The sequence below is a fragment of the Nelumbo nucifera genome, chromosome 1, assembly GCF_055504915.1.
Source record: "Nelumbo nucifera cultivar China Antique chromosome 1, China Antique-T2T, whole genome shotgun sequence".
In the NCBI taxonomy this organism is placed as follows: Eukaryota; Viridiplantae; Streptophyta; class Magnoliopsida; order Proteales; family Nelumbonaceae; genus Nelumbo; species Nelumbo nucifera.
The window spans coordinates 77,957,172-77,970,576 of NC_142649.1; the positions used below are offsets into that span (position 1 = coordinate 77,957,172).

The 13,405-nt window shown below is 37.9% G+C and overlaps 1 long non-coding RNA gene across 1 annotated transcript; it reads right to left on the bottom strand.

The window, feature by feature from the left end:
• Positions 1 to 4,037: 4,037 nt before the first annotated feature.
• Positions 4,038 to 11,017, bottom strand: LOC148803468 (uncharacterized). Its single transcript, XR_016081260.1, has 3 exons — positions 10,696 to 11,017; positions 4,504 to 5,303; positions 4,038 to 4,415 (listed from the first exon to the last, which is right to left on the bottom strand). It is a non-coding gene; the product is annotated as an uncharacterized LOC148803468 (long non-coding RNA).
• Positions 11,018 to 13,405: the final 2,388 nt, after the last annotated feature.

The window sequence follows — 13,405 nt, forward strand, 5'->3', positions numbered from 1 at the left end:
TAAGACATTAGAGTATAAGATAGTTGGAGCATTTAATGATGGGACCCACACTTAGCACCGATTTAAAACAAACAACAAGAATGCAAAAGCGATCTGAATCATGTTTGCACCCATGAACAAAAAAGAGAATAAATATGCAATTTACATATTTACAATTGCAAGCAAATACAGCCTTAAATGCAAAATGTGGGGATTCATTTGCCAGGTGCCTTCAGCTTGGGATTATCTTTACAAAATGTGGGGCTAATTGTATCTTGATAAACAAGAGAGGAAAAAGAAGGGAAGATGAAAAATGAAAAGAAAAGACATGTACTTTTTCTTTTCTATTCTTCATGAAGAGTAAGCACAGAAAAAGGCTCCCAAAGGCTAAAGCCACCACCCATGCAAAGACAAAATCTTAAGAAAGAAACCTAGAAGACACTTTTTGTTACAGGGATATATAAATGTATATAAATTCCTCAGCGTTCAGCAATGCAGCAGATACATACAACCCATAGCATGATTAGGTGGCCAATTCCTGAAAATGGATGTGGGTTGTGTCCCTTATACCATGGATCATTATTTTATATAACCCACTTGCAGTGATTACACTCTGTAACAAAGATCAAAAGCTGACCTGATTTAAATTTTTTATTAAGTGGGGTTGGAGGCATTTATTTTTTTTCCTCTTTTCGTCATTGTTTATCCTAATGATAAGCGTGTTTGGCTAGAGACTATGTCAGCAAATGTTTATTGCACCCAGCAGAGATGGTCTAATTTTGGATTGATCATAGAGCTGGAACAATATTAATTAGTCTTTTTCTTTTCTTTTCTTTAATTACGCCAATGGGAATGGAACACTCAATCATCAATGTAAAACAATACAAAGAATCATGATGAGTTGTTCTACAATAAAACCTAGAGGTTGACAGTTGACACCAAGTCCTAGCACGGATTAAGGAAGACCCCTATTTTTTTAGCTTACACATGAGCTATCTAGTTACAATTTATGGGCCACATATTTGAACGTAATGCATGAGAAATTTGAATCAAAAATTAAAAAAAAAAAAAAGAAATTAGGTATCAGGCTTCTGCACTGAGCGGTCCACTTGGGCACTTAACAATCTGTATTCTGTAGCATGGTTTTCAAAACCGGACCGGACTGGAAAAACCGGGAAGTGGCCAGGTGACTGGTTCCATTTTTCTTCAAAATTAGATTTTTGCCAAAAACTGTTGATTTTGGTCAGCAAACTGTTGACCCGGGTGTTTAATCATTCGAACGGTTTTGACTGTTTTTAATTTTTTTGTCAGAATGGGCCAATCGTTCGGTTCGAACTGTCAGACCATTCAACCCGGGAATCGGACCCCAGACAGGTTTGTTCTCCGGGTCAGTTTTAAAAACCTCCTCATTCTGTAGTGAGCAAGAGTACCCTATTATTAACAATCTGTAGGAGACAAGAACCCAACTTAATTAGTGAAGTGCATCCTGTCATTGATTTGAAATGGAGTTTATCTTTAGGGAAATTGTTTAAAACTCACCATGAGTTCTCAACGTTTCTCTTAAACTCACCTAACTTTTTAAAATGTCTAAAATTCATCATGTCAGTAAGTTTTTTATTTTCCAAAACTCGCATTCCGTAATGCACCGTTAATGCTTCTTAAAAAGGTGTCCATGTCAGCATAATTAACAATTTTTATGACCAAATTACCCTTGAATGGTGAGTTAGAGGAAAAATGGTCTGTTTCAATTTTTAATTTTCTTGTTTTTCTGTTTTTCTAGTGTTTTGTTATAATTTCCAATGTTTTTTATAATTTCTGTTTTTTTACATTTTCTATTTTCTATAAACTATAAATTTTCCTGTAATTTTGTTATTTATTTGCAATTTCTGTGTTTTTCTATAATTGTTGGTGTTTTTCTACAATTTTTATTTTCTGATTTTGTTTTTCAATTTCTATAGTTTCTATAATTTGAAAATAATTTTTTATTTTGTTTGCAATTTTTATATATTTTTTTGTAATTTCTATGTTTTTATGTATTTTATATTTGAAAATATTTTTTTAAACTTTTTCCTTTTTTCATGTCTAAATATTAAAATGGTAATATATTAGCACCCGTTAATTTATTTTGTATATATTTTATTTTTTTCTATGAAAGTTAAAATGGTAATATATTAACAGCTGTTAGTCTGTTTAACGTCAAATTAGTGACATGCATGGTGAGTTTTAGACATTTTGAAAAGTTATGATGAGTTTAAGAAAAATGCTGAAGACTCATGATGAGTTTTAGACAACTTCCCTTATCTTTATGTCATTCATGGTTCTTCAATAATTGGTTCCCATTGGTAATGGGTCCTCAGGGTCCTAAATCATGTCCCTTCAGTAAGACTTAACCTTTATCGCTGATCTTGTGATAAGTTGTAAATTTAAGAAAAATTTAGTGTTAGGTAAACAAACAGGTGAGTCAATAATGATGAAGAGAGTGATTGTTGAAGAAATAATTGAGTAGGAAAGAAGTGTAAGGTAGAAGAACAGATACATAGTACCTTAGGTTTGAAGAGAACGGGTACAATAACAATATTTCCATTTCGTCTACTCAAATGAAAGAGAAGTCATAAGACAACTCAAACTGATACATCGGAAAAGCTTGCTTCAAGGGAGGACACGGCATAATTTCTATCTTCTAGGGGAGAGGAGGGTGGGGAAATGGACTTTGTTATCTATTAAAATGCACCACTAAGATGGGAATTACTCCATTTGATTAGTCTGTCAAAACTCAAGAGGACTACATTTTTGATGTATTGATCATATGGGTCCTCCAAAGTTTTATTTATCAAGAGGACTATACACAACACACACTCACAACTCAGTAAAAACAATTAACCATTCAAACAATTAATCAAATTGTTATTTGTTACAAATATTGTTTCATTTTATCAGATATCATATATCGATCCATTGAAGCTCTTCCCTTGCTTACTGCTGTGTAAACCCATAACAGTGTCTGAATAAATTAATAGCATCTCATCAATCTTGTATAAGGACTAAGTTGAAGCTAAACTCAAAGCATCTACAAACACTTTTTTTCCAATTAATGAATCAAATATTTTATTTCTTTATCCATGAGATTACACTCAAGTAGTTAATCACCAAGCTATGCTAATTAGACTACTGATCGAATCGAATTTGTTCGTGACTCATGATGCAATATCAAGTCATGACTGGCAACTTTAATACATATAATATGTCAAGATGGACTTTAGTACCCTAAATGAGTCGATGATTGGTATTATTTTAGACCCATTATATCTTAGTGATTTATTATTAAAACTTCACCCAAGATTCTAATCTCCATGGGCTATGGGCCTAGGGCTTCCCTACAAGTACTAACCTACTACCTCTCTTCAAAGAAAGATGGATGATGTATCAGATGGTTGTGGCATCACAGAATTCGTTAGGCCAGGCAGGCATCAATTCCAGATTAAACTGTTAACCCATCAAGACTAGAAGCTTCAAACCAATTATTTTATGTCTATCCACACTAATGGGTTGAACCGGATTCGACCATAGGTCCAACCCGAATTTTCCTACCGCATCAAATGGGTCAAGAACGAGGTCACATTGGAGATTTGACATGTTCAAGCTAAGAAAGCAACACTCACACTGAAAAGTATACTTGTGAATCAGCAAAATGTTTCTCCATACTTCACATCATAGAGGACCTATCGTGAAGAGCCTGTGAGGGTGCAGCGTTTATGCTGACAATATCTAGGTCGATATACGGCTTCTGTTCCTCTGATCCCGTCCTCCCTGTAATTCTGTAATTCTGTAACATGTTGCAGACATATATATAATCACTATATTTCATATATATACATATATATGGGGAACATCTCCCGTGTTAGTGAGGTCGGTATGAGGCGCGCTGGTGAGGAGTAGATACCAGTTTCTTTTATATATGCAGACTTGTTGTCAGTACAATTGATAAGGCTCCTAAACTTCAAATGAAAGCGTTTTAAAAAAACATAAAAATTAAAAAGATATGAAGGTTTTCCTGAAAATTACTTTTTTTTTTTTACATCTTGGTTCGTGTAGAATGATCGTTGAAAATGAATATTTTTCAAAATATGAGTATTAATTTTGTTGCATTTTTTAACAGAGATATGACCTCTCAAGCTGAACGGTTTGGTAGCATTGGTCCTTTGCCTAAGCCTTTTCTTTTAAACCAAACACAGCATAAAGGAATGCCAAATTGTAGTACCTATTTACTTGGGAGATTTGTACAATGGGTAATGATGTAGTGCGATCTATCTGTTCTCGCGTGTCTGATGACTCGAACGCTGATTTGGAAAATTGTCTTATTAGGGGCCAAGCTTTAGATGGCCGAGCTATTATGTTCTGCAAGAGAGGTAGAATTAGTGTGTCCGGGTTGTCTTTACCTGGGGTGAGCAATTCAATGCTTAAGTCAGAGAGTTATTTGAGAGTTCTTTAGGAGATGAGAGTATTTGAGAGTTTAATCGTGCGTACCTTCGTTGATAAGAATGAGGGCTTTATATAGATGTGAGTGACCCGAGTCTTCTCACAACGGGTCTCATGTTCTCACGGAGCCGTTTCCACTCACTTGGGAGAGTAATTACGTCGGTTACATAATCTGTGTGGGGGTTACGGTTCATCCGATTAACTCTGATGCATGCGATGCAGTAGGCCGGTCTAACGGTCGATTCATTAGCACTCCGGAGATCTCAGGCTGACAAAGTATCTATGAGACAAGTCGGCTACCTCGCCTTGTAGATCGCCACAGGTTCTTAGAGCTTGATCGATCTCTAGGGTAGGTCGCCATATGTTGGGAAACCTGTTAGCCCAACCCGGCCGAGGTAGTAGAAGTTGGCCTAGGCGACCTGTTAGCCCAACCTGACTCGCTGAACTGGTTCACTTACTCAGCGTCGATGTATCGCTTGAATGTCATATATCATGATATAATTCAGAGGACCAAATTAACCCTCATCAGATAATTGTTGCCTTGGGGAGGGTTATTGAACCCATTACACATATTTAGGTTCGGAGTGCTGATATTAATCAGTTGCAAATTTTACACCTGGTTTAGATTTACGTCCTTTTGCTTCCATCTTTTGCACTCCTAGCTGATACACGGCTTGCATCTCAAAAATTTGCACGAACTTCTTTCGACCATATTTCTCTTTTATATGAAGTGGGCATCTGTCTTATCATTTTGCTTCTATTTTTCTACACTCAATGAATAGCCTTCCTCCTGTCCGCATTCTTTTTCATATAAAGTGGGCATCACGTCATTTTGTTTCCCAATTTCACTATTCAAAAACAAACAAAACAAATCCAAACATGAAATAAGGTAAGCCAAAATTGACAGTCAGCAGCCCATCTGCACTCTATGCATTTACAATAGTGCAAATTTCGTTTGTATTGTAAACAAATTAATAGAGTCTAAATATAATTTCCAAGAAAATCACTTATTTTTCTTCGTTGTTTATGATGTGTATTTGGTTATGCTCCTCTAATTTCTGAATGACCATACGATCCTCGTCAAGACTCTGAAATCATGCTCACAAATCTCACAACAATAAAAAATTTGTAATTTCACAAGAATCTCTACACCAAAAGTGGTCCATGCATGAACGAAAATTTTGGCAAGATGAGAGGTGGTGTCATGTCTTTTCTATCATGCATATATGGTGAGGTACAAGAAATCAAGGTGTTTCTACTTTCTACAATTTCCAATGTCAATACCAAATGGTCATAGAATGGGGTTTGATCAGATTGTAAACCAAATTATGATCAAATTCCATTTTCCAAAACCTCACTTACTCTAAATTTCTTCTAATAAGAAGTAGAACGATCAAGTTCAAATATGTCATTGCATGCCTCTTCTCTTCTTAATGGATAGAGTATTTATATATAAATAAATTAAGAAAAATTAATTGCTCTCTCCTAAATCGTTGAGTGAGAAATGATTCTATTCTCTCGTTCCATACCCAAATGTGCATCTGTTGTGAAGGACCCCATCTTAATTGAGATTTGAGATGGTTCTCGGCGTCACTTCCATGGTGGAGATGTGGAATCAAACCCGTAAAAGTCTGTGGCATGGCTGGTTGGATCTCACATGCATTCTGCCCTATATCCACCTTTGTGTCCCTATTGAGAGCGGACTTTGTTCTCACACTCTACTCACAACACTTGCAGCCATCCGTCGTATTTGTATGTTTTCATTCATAAGAAGATGTTCCCGTGAAAGAATTCAAATAGAATTGAGAAGAAGATAAACAGAAAGAGAGAAAGAAGAAAAATGCTAGGAGAAAATAATAGTCAACCAGATTCTATATATTGATGTCTTTGTCAGGATGGTCTTGCTTATTTATAGTTACAAGAGAGGTATAGATCTATTAGGATACAACTATTAGAGTTATGGATCAATACAGATGTTTGTCTTGTAGATAATTCAGGACTGTTAGGTTTTATCTTCTAGGTCCTTTATCTCCTTATCTCCAATACGCCCCCTCAAACTCAACGATTGATCAGAAATGTTGAGTTTGGCCTTGAGGAAGAGAAATCGGGGCCGAGGAAGTCCTTTGGTGAAGATGTCAGCACCACAAAACTGGAGATGGTATGTGAATATGTAATTCCCTAAGGAGAGCTTGAAGCTAGATGACTTTGGCAGTAAGATTCGTAAGAGCTCTAAACTTGGCTTCCGTACTTGAGCAAGCAATTGTGGGCTGTTTGTGAGCTCGCCAAGAAACTAGGTTGGATCCAAGAAAGACGACAATACCCCCAATTGAGCACCTATCATCTTGGCACCCCGCCCAGTCGGCATAATAGTAACCATGGACAGACAAAGAGGAGGTAGCATAAAAATTCAATGAATCGGTAATCGTACCATTCAAGTACCTCAATATGCATTTGACAAATTTCCATTGTGCATCAGCTGGACTCTGGAGGAACTAGCAGGCCTTGTTGACACTAAAGGAAATGTCCGGTCTAGTAATGGTGGCATATTGAAGAGAGCTAACAATATTGTGATATTCAATTGGATCTTCAAGAGGAGTGCCATCATATTTGGAGAGAGAAAATTTTGACGGTATGGGAGTGGAGACCGGCTTACAACCTTCCATCTTGCAACATTGGAGAATATCCATGATGTACTTTTGTTGAGAAAGCTGAAGTCCTTTAGAGGTAAACTCAGCCTCAATGCCCAAAAAAATAGTGAAGGGTACCAAGGTCCTTGATAGCAAATGTGGCGGCCAATTGTGAAATGAAGTGAGAGATAGCATCTACACTATTTCCTGTAACTACCAAGCCATCCACATAGATGAGGGTGCACAAGATAATGTTGTTAGTATGATAAGTGAATAGGGAAGAATCAGAGTTCGCAGCCTTAAATCCCATGTTGTGAAGAGATGAACTTCGTTTTGAGAACCAAGCTTAAGGGGCTTGTTTGAGACCATATAATGCCTTATTGAGTTTGTAGACATAGTTAGGGAATTGAGGGTCCTCAAAACACTGAGGTTGTCTCATATACACATTTTCAAATACTTCACCATGCAAAACAGCATTATTCACATCTAGCTAGCGAATGGGCCATTTATGAGAAACAACAATGTTAAGGATAGTCCTTATGGTAGCGGGTTTAACAATTAGACTGAAAGTCTCACCAACATCAATACCAAGCTGTTGAGTGAAGCCTTGAGCTACAAGACAGGCTTTGTAGCGTTGGAGACTACCATCAGCATTGTGTTTGACTTTATATATCCATTTGCAGCCAATAACATTCATATCACTAGTGTAGGGAACCAATATCCATATGCCATTTTTCATGAGAGCATCAAATTCTTCACACATGGCTTACCGCCATTCAACTGTGGGAATATTGAGAGAGCAACACTTCCGATAGTGGATGTTTAGTAGCTAGTAAATATGACCCTTATGCATGGGACCTAGTCACCATGGGGTGAGACTGAACTGGATTAGGTATAGGAGTAGTTATTCTCATAATGGATTCGATACTTCTCATCCTAGGTGGTGGTGAAGATGCTGAGTGTGGTGGTAATGGGGATGAAGGTGGTGATTGTGGTGATGGTGTCTCAACTGAATGGGAAGTAGTGAGTGGGGGAGCTGAAATAAAAGTGCCAGAACTCAAGGATTTGGAGGGGGAAGGGGCTGTAATGGTAGTGTAAGGGAAACTACATTAAAAACAACATCACAGTTGATGATAACTTTCTCAAAAATCAGGTTGAAGCAATGATACCCTTTGTGTAAAGTGTTGTATCCCAAGAAAATATGAAGGGAGGAACGAAAATCCATTATATGTTAATTGAAGGGTCTTAGGAAGGGATAACAAGAACACCCAAAAACTTTGACAATGTTGTTGTAGTCATGGGATTTTGCAAATAATTTCTCATGAGGAGAAAGACCCTACAACAATGGAGTAGACATGCGGTTTATCAAAAAAGTAGCAGTAAGAACAACTTCTTCCCAGGAAGAAAGAGGTAAAGAGGCATGAGAAAGTAATGCAAGTGCAATCTCAGTAATATGCCTATGCTTTCGCTCAGGAGCACCATTTTGAGAGTGAGCATGAGGGCAAGAAATACGATGAAATATCTCAAAATTTTCAAGATAAGTAGCAATAGTACAATATTCACCTCCCCAGTCGGACTGAAAATATTTGATTTTAGTAGAGAAGAGATTTTTTACTTGATTCTTGAACTTAAAAAAAAAAAACAAATAATGCATCAGATTTATTAGTCAATGGAAATACCTAACAAAAGCGACTAAAATCATCCATGAACAAAATATAGTATTTAAACCCATTATGTCATCTAACAGGGGAGGAACCCCAAATATCTAAATAAATTAACTCCAATGGTGCTAAAGAATGATGATGACAATTAGTATATGGGAGACAACAACTCTTAGCTACTTGACAATGATGACAAAACTGAAAATTATCATTAACAAAAGGAAACCCAATAGAACTAAGAACTTGTTTTACGATCTTTAATGTTGGATGGCCTAGACAAAGATGCTATGACTCAATAGAGGCATTGGCAACAAAAGTTGAAGGGGATGGTGTTACATTAAACAACATGATTAGGACACCCGAGATTTCAAATCCAATGGACAATACAAGAGAGATCAAGCATGGTTCATGTGAGAACCATGTTAAATATTATTTTATGTTTTGTTGAAACAACAACTACATATATGAATAAAATTTCTTACCTCCTCCACAAGCCATGACCACAAGTTTGATCCCTTGGTGGGTGATAAAACCAGTGTAAATCATTGAGGTTCCCTTGTTCTGACAAAGACTGTGTAATCCTCTTAATGTCACGTCCTTAAGCAATGGTTGTTTGGAACTATTGGAGCTATTCTTCCAAGACCAATGTGTCAACACTAAGTTTCCCCTTTTTTTCTCTTGGCTTTCCACTATTTTCTTTCTCCTTTCAAGCCAATCCCTCTCATGGCGGTCCCTTCACATGTAAGGCTTCCTTCCATGCATCATGATGTCATACATCACAACCCTTAGTGTTTATGTTGTGTCTTCTCTAGTACATCTGTCCAAACAGAATGTGCACAAATCGATAGATTTGGGACAAAGATGGTGGAGCAAACTCAACTGATCAAAGACACGTGCCATTGTATCAGATTAGATAAAAATCGAACTAGCCAGACCCATGTCTTTAACATGGTTCACAAATACATTAGGGGACAACCCTTTAGTCATGGGGCCAACAATCATCATGTCAGTTCCAATGTGTTCAATAGTAATCTTCTGCTCCTAAATTTTGTCCCTCACAACCAAGTACTTCAAATCTATGTACTTGCTTTGGCTGTTAATTTTATTATTCTTTGAGAAGAACATAGCATTAGCTTTGTCACAAAATAACCGTATTGGTCTGTTAACACTATTGAGCACCATAGTTCCGAGACTGGCGATAAAGTTCTTCAGCCACATTGCATGGGTTGTGGCATCGTGGCATCCTATAAATTTTGCTTCCATGGTGGAGGATGCTCTCAGCTTTTATTTTAAGCTTCTCCAAAGAAACAGCTCCCCCTACCAACGGAAATACATACTCTGATGTTGACTTTCTAGTGTCAGGGCACCCAGCATATTCAGAATCAATATACCCCAACAACTCCAAATTGTCCCATTTTCTATATGTGAGAACAAATTCCTTTGTTCCCTGTAGATATCTAGTTTATTCATGGCTTGTTACATCAATTATGCCTCAAAACCATGGCATTTAAATTAAAAAAAAAAGTTACATCACCAAAGAACAAATACAAGGAAATGATCATTACATAGAGAAAGGTCAAGCCATGAACAAGATCTCGGTGTTACCAAAACTCATTAACATAGGGTCCAGAAAATGATTAAAAAAAATAACTGCTACAAGGAGAAACAACAACATAAACAATCATAACAGTAGTGATGTGAATGAATCCTAATGCAGCCATGATGACTAGGTTAAACACCAAGGGTAAGAGACCAAAAATGAGCCATAGTATGGTAGGACCGCCTCTAATACCACTTGTTACATTAAACAACATGACCAGGACCCAAGATTTCAGATCCAATGGACAATAATACAGGGGCGATCAAGCATGGTTCATGTGAGAACCATGTTAAATATTATTTTATGTTTTGCTGAAACAATGACAACTACATATATAAATAAAATTTCTTACCTCTTCCAGAATCCATGACCACGAGTTTGATCCCTTGGTGGGTGATAAAACCAGTGTAAATCGTTGAGGTTCCCTTGTTCTAACAAAGACTATGTAATCCTCTTGCAATCACGTCCTTAATCAATGGTTGTCTGAAACTATTGGAGCTATTCTTCCAAGACCAATGTGTCAGCACTAAGTTTCCTCCTTTTTCTCTTGGCTTTCCATTATTTTCTTTCTCCTCTCAAGCCAATCCCTCTTTTGGAGCACTCTCACGTTCAAGAAGAATGATAGGGGATTCTCTTGAACGTTTTTCTCTTTTATGAATTGTTTCATTGGGATTGACTCAAGGAGAAAAATAAAATCCTATAAATTCTCTCCACCTCCTAATTAGTCCCTCCTATCAAGGAACTTCCCTATTTTGTTGAGAGAGAATATCTCCAAATCCCATCATTTCCCTATATCATCTCCATTATCTAATTAAATTTGAATTTGAATTTAAAATTCAAATTCAATTACACTCCTACAAACATGGAGTGATTGTGTGAGGTCTCCAACTCATTCCCAATGAACTTATGTTGGGAACTCTCTAGAGTGTTGACCAACCCAAGTTGTGGCTACTATGATGGGCCACAAATCGGGTCATGGCCTAACCAGGTCATTCTTACAAATGGTGCGTCCTTAAGCGAAAGTTGATAGAGTTTATTTTTATTGAGGCCTTGCAAGAGGAGCTTCCCCGAGGATCGATCCTTTACAAGAAAATAAGATGGGTGAAATTCAAAGAAACAATTGTTGTCACGAACAAATTGGCTAACAGAAAAAAGATTTTTAGCAATATGGGGAACATGAAGGAAACAAATGATTGTTTAGATGAAAAGAAGAATGGCCAATATGAGAAATATTCAGACTTGTTTCATTACCAATATGAATATGATCAGTCCCAAAATATTTAGACCGACCTTGCAAGTTGTTTACATTTGGAGTCAAGTGATGAGAAGCACCGGAGCCTGGGTACCAGTTGGGATCAATTTGTGATTGTGTAGTGCTAGCATGATATGCAGTGGACTATGCCAGGGGAGGTTGCTCTCTAGTGAATGAGGTATCAAATTGCCTATAGCAAGATAAGGCAATATGATTGGCCTTGTTGCATAGTTGACATTGGACTATTGGGTTCTTTTGACCATTCTGTTGATAAAAATAACCACCATGTCCCCTTCCTCGGCCTCTGCCTCGAAAATTAGGATGAAAGGTATTTCTCGGAGGGAAGCTATCTGAGGACAGATGTTGGGTTTTATTGATGACTTGTTGTTGCTTATTAGCCATATTAGCACTTGAATTGGACAAATCAGTTGTAGAATGCCTTTGTGAAAGCCACAACTCATGATTCAGCAATTGGTCATATAAATCAGACAATGCAACAATTGCAAAATTTGATTTAATAGTAAAGGAAGTAATAAAAGAGTTAGAATCCAAACCTAAACCACTGAGAATACTGGGAAGAAGATCTCTGTTGTGCACAGGTTCAAAAGCAGCCGCCAATTGTTCTTCTATAGTCGTCACTTTTTGAATATACTCAATGATAGTCGAACTTCCCTTTTTTAGCAACATGAGTTGCATACGTAACACTTTCGGTGAGGGAGGAGATGATCCAACTCCTTCTTCTAGGGCTTTACAAATTTCTCATGAGGTTTTTTGCCCAACTACTTGGCCGATAACACTTTCGATGAGGGAAGAGATGATCCAACTCATAATGAGTTGATCAAGTCGAATCCATGCTGAGTATTTTGATTTTGGCGCTTGTTGTCCTTTGATAGTGATCTCTCTGGTCGAACATGACAGAGACCATCTACAATTCCATCAATCTCATGGGTTCTAAAGATGGGTAAAAATTGGGCTTTCCAAGTGACATAGTTGTCGCCATTAAGTTTTGATGAGGGATAATTTAGTCCTCTCAATCGTACAATGACATGTGGCTTCCGGATGACACCTCAGCACCGAGTCAGTGAACTAGCTCAATAAAATTAGCTTGGAGTATCTCACCCAAGCTGACCTCTACATCGACGAGACAGAACTAGTTGACCCTGTAGGATTACGGAGAGCTATCCTAGGAGTCAGTCGATCTGGAGGGACTTAAGGCGACCTGCTAAGGAGAGCTCGCTAACCACACCCTGCAATTCTCAATACAGCTTGGCTTTGCCGAGCTGGAAGACCCATAAGATTACGGTGAGTTGTCCTAGGAACCGGCCAAGCTGAGAGGACCAAAGGCGACCTACGAGGAAGAGCTCGCTAATCGTCCCCAACAGCTCGCTACCAAAGGTGCCGATAGCACGACCGTTAGAACGGCTCATCGTATTAAGCGCCAGATTCTATGCGAACGAATCATAACTCCCACGAAGATCTCTCAACTAACACCTTAATGCGCCCGAAAATAGGGAAACAGCTCCACAAAGAGCTCAAGACAGTTAACCTGAGCCCCTTGAGTCTAGAAGCCTATATAAGACGTCTAGATCCACCCAGAAAGGTATGCACATTGATACCCTCAAAGCTCCCTTATGTTCTCAGAGATTACTCCTACTCACTCACTGACTTAAGCATCAAAGTGCTCTCCCCGAGTAAAAACTACCCAAGCACCCTCACCTCCTTTCTCTTTACAGCTTGCAATCAACTCAGTCACACAGATACCAGCTCGGCCATACAACTCGTCACTGCCAGGTTGGGCTTCTGTTCGAGC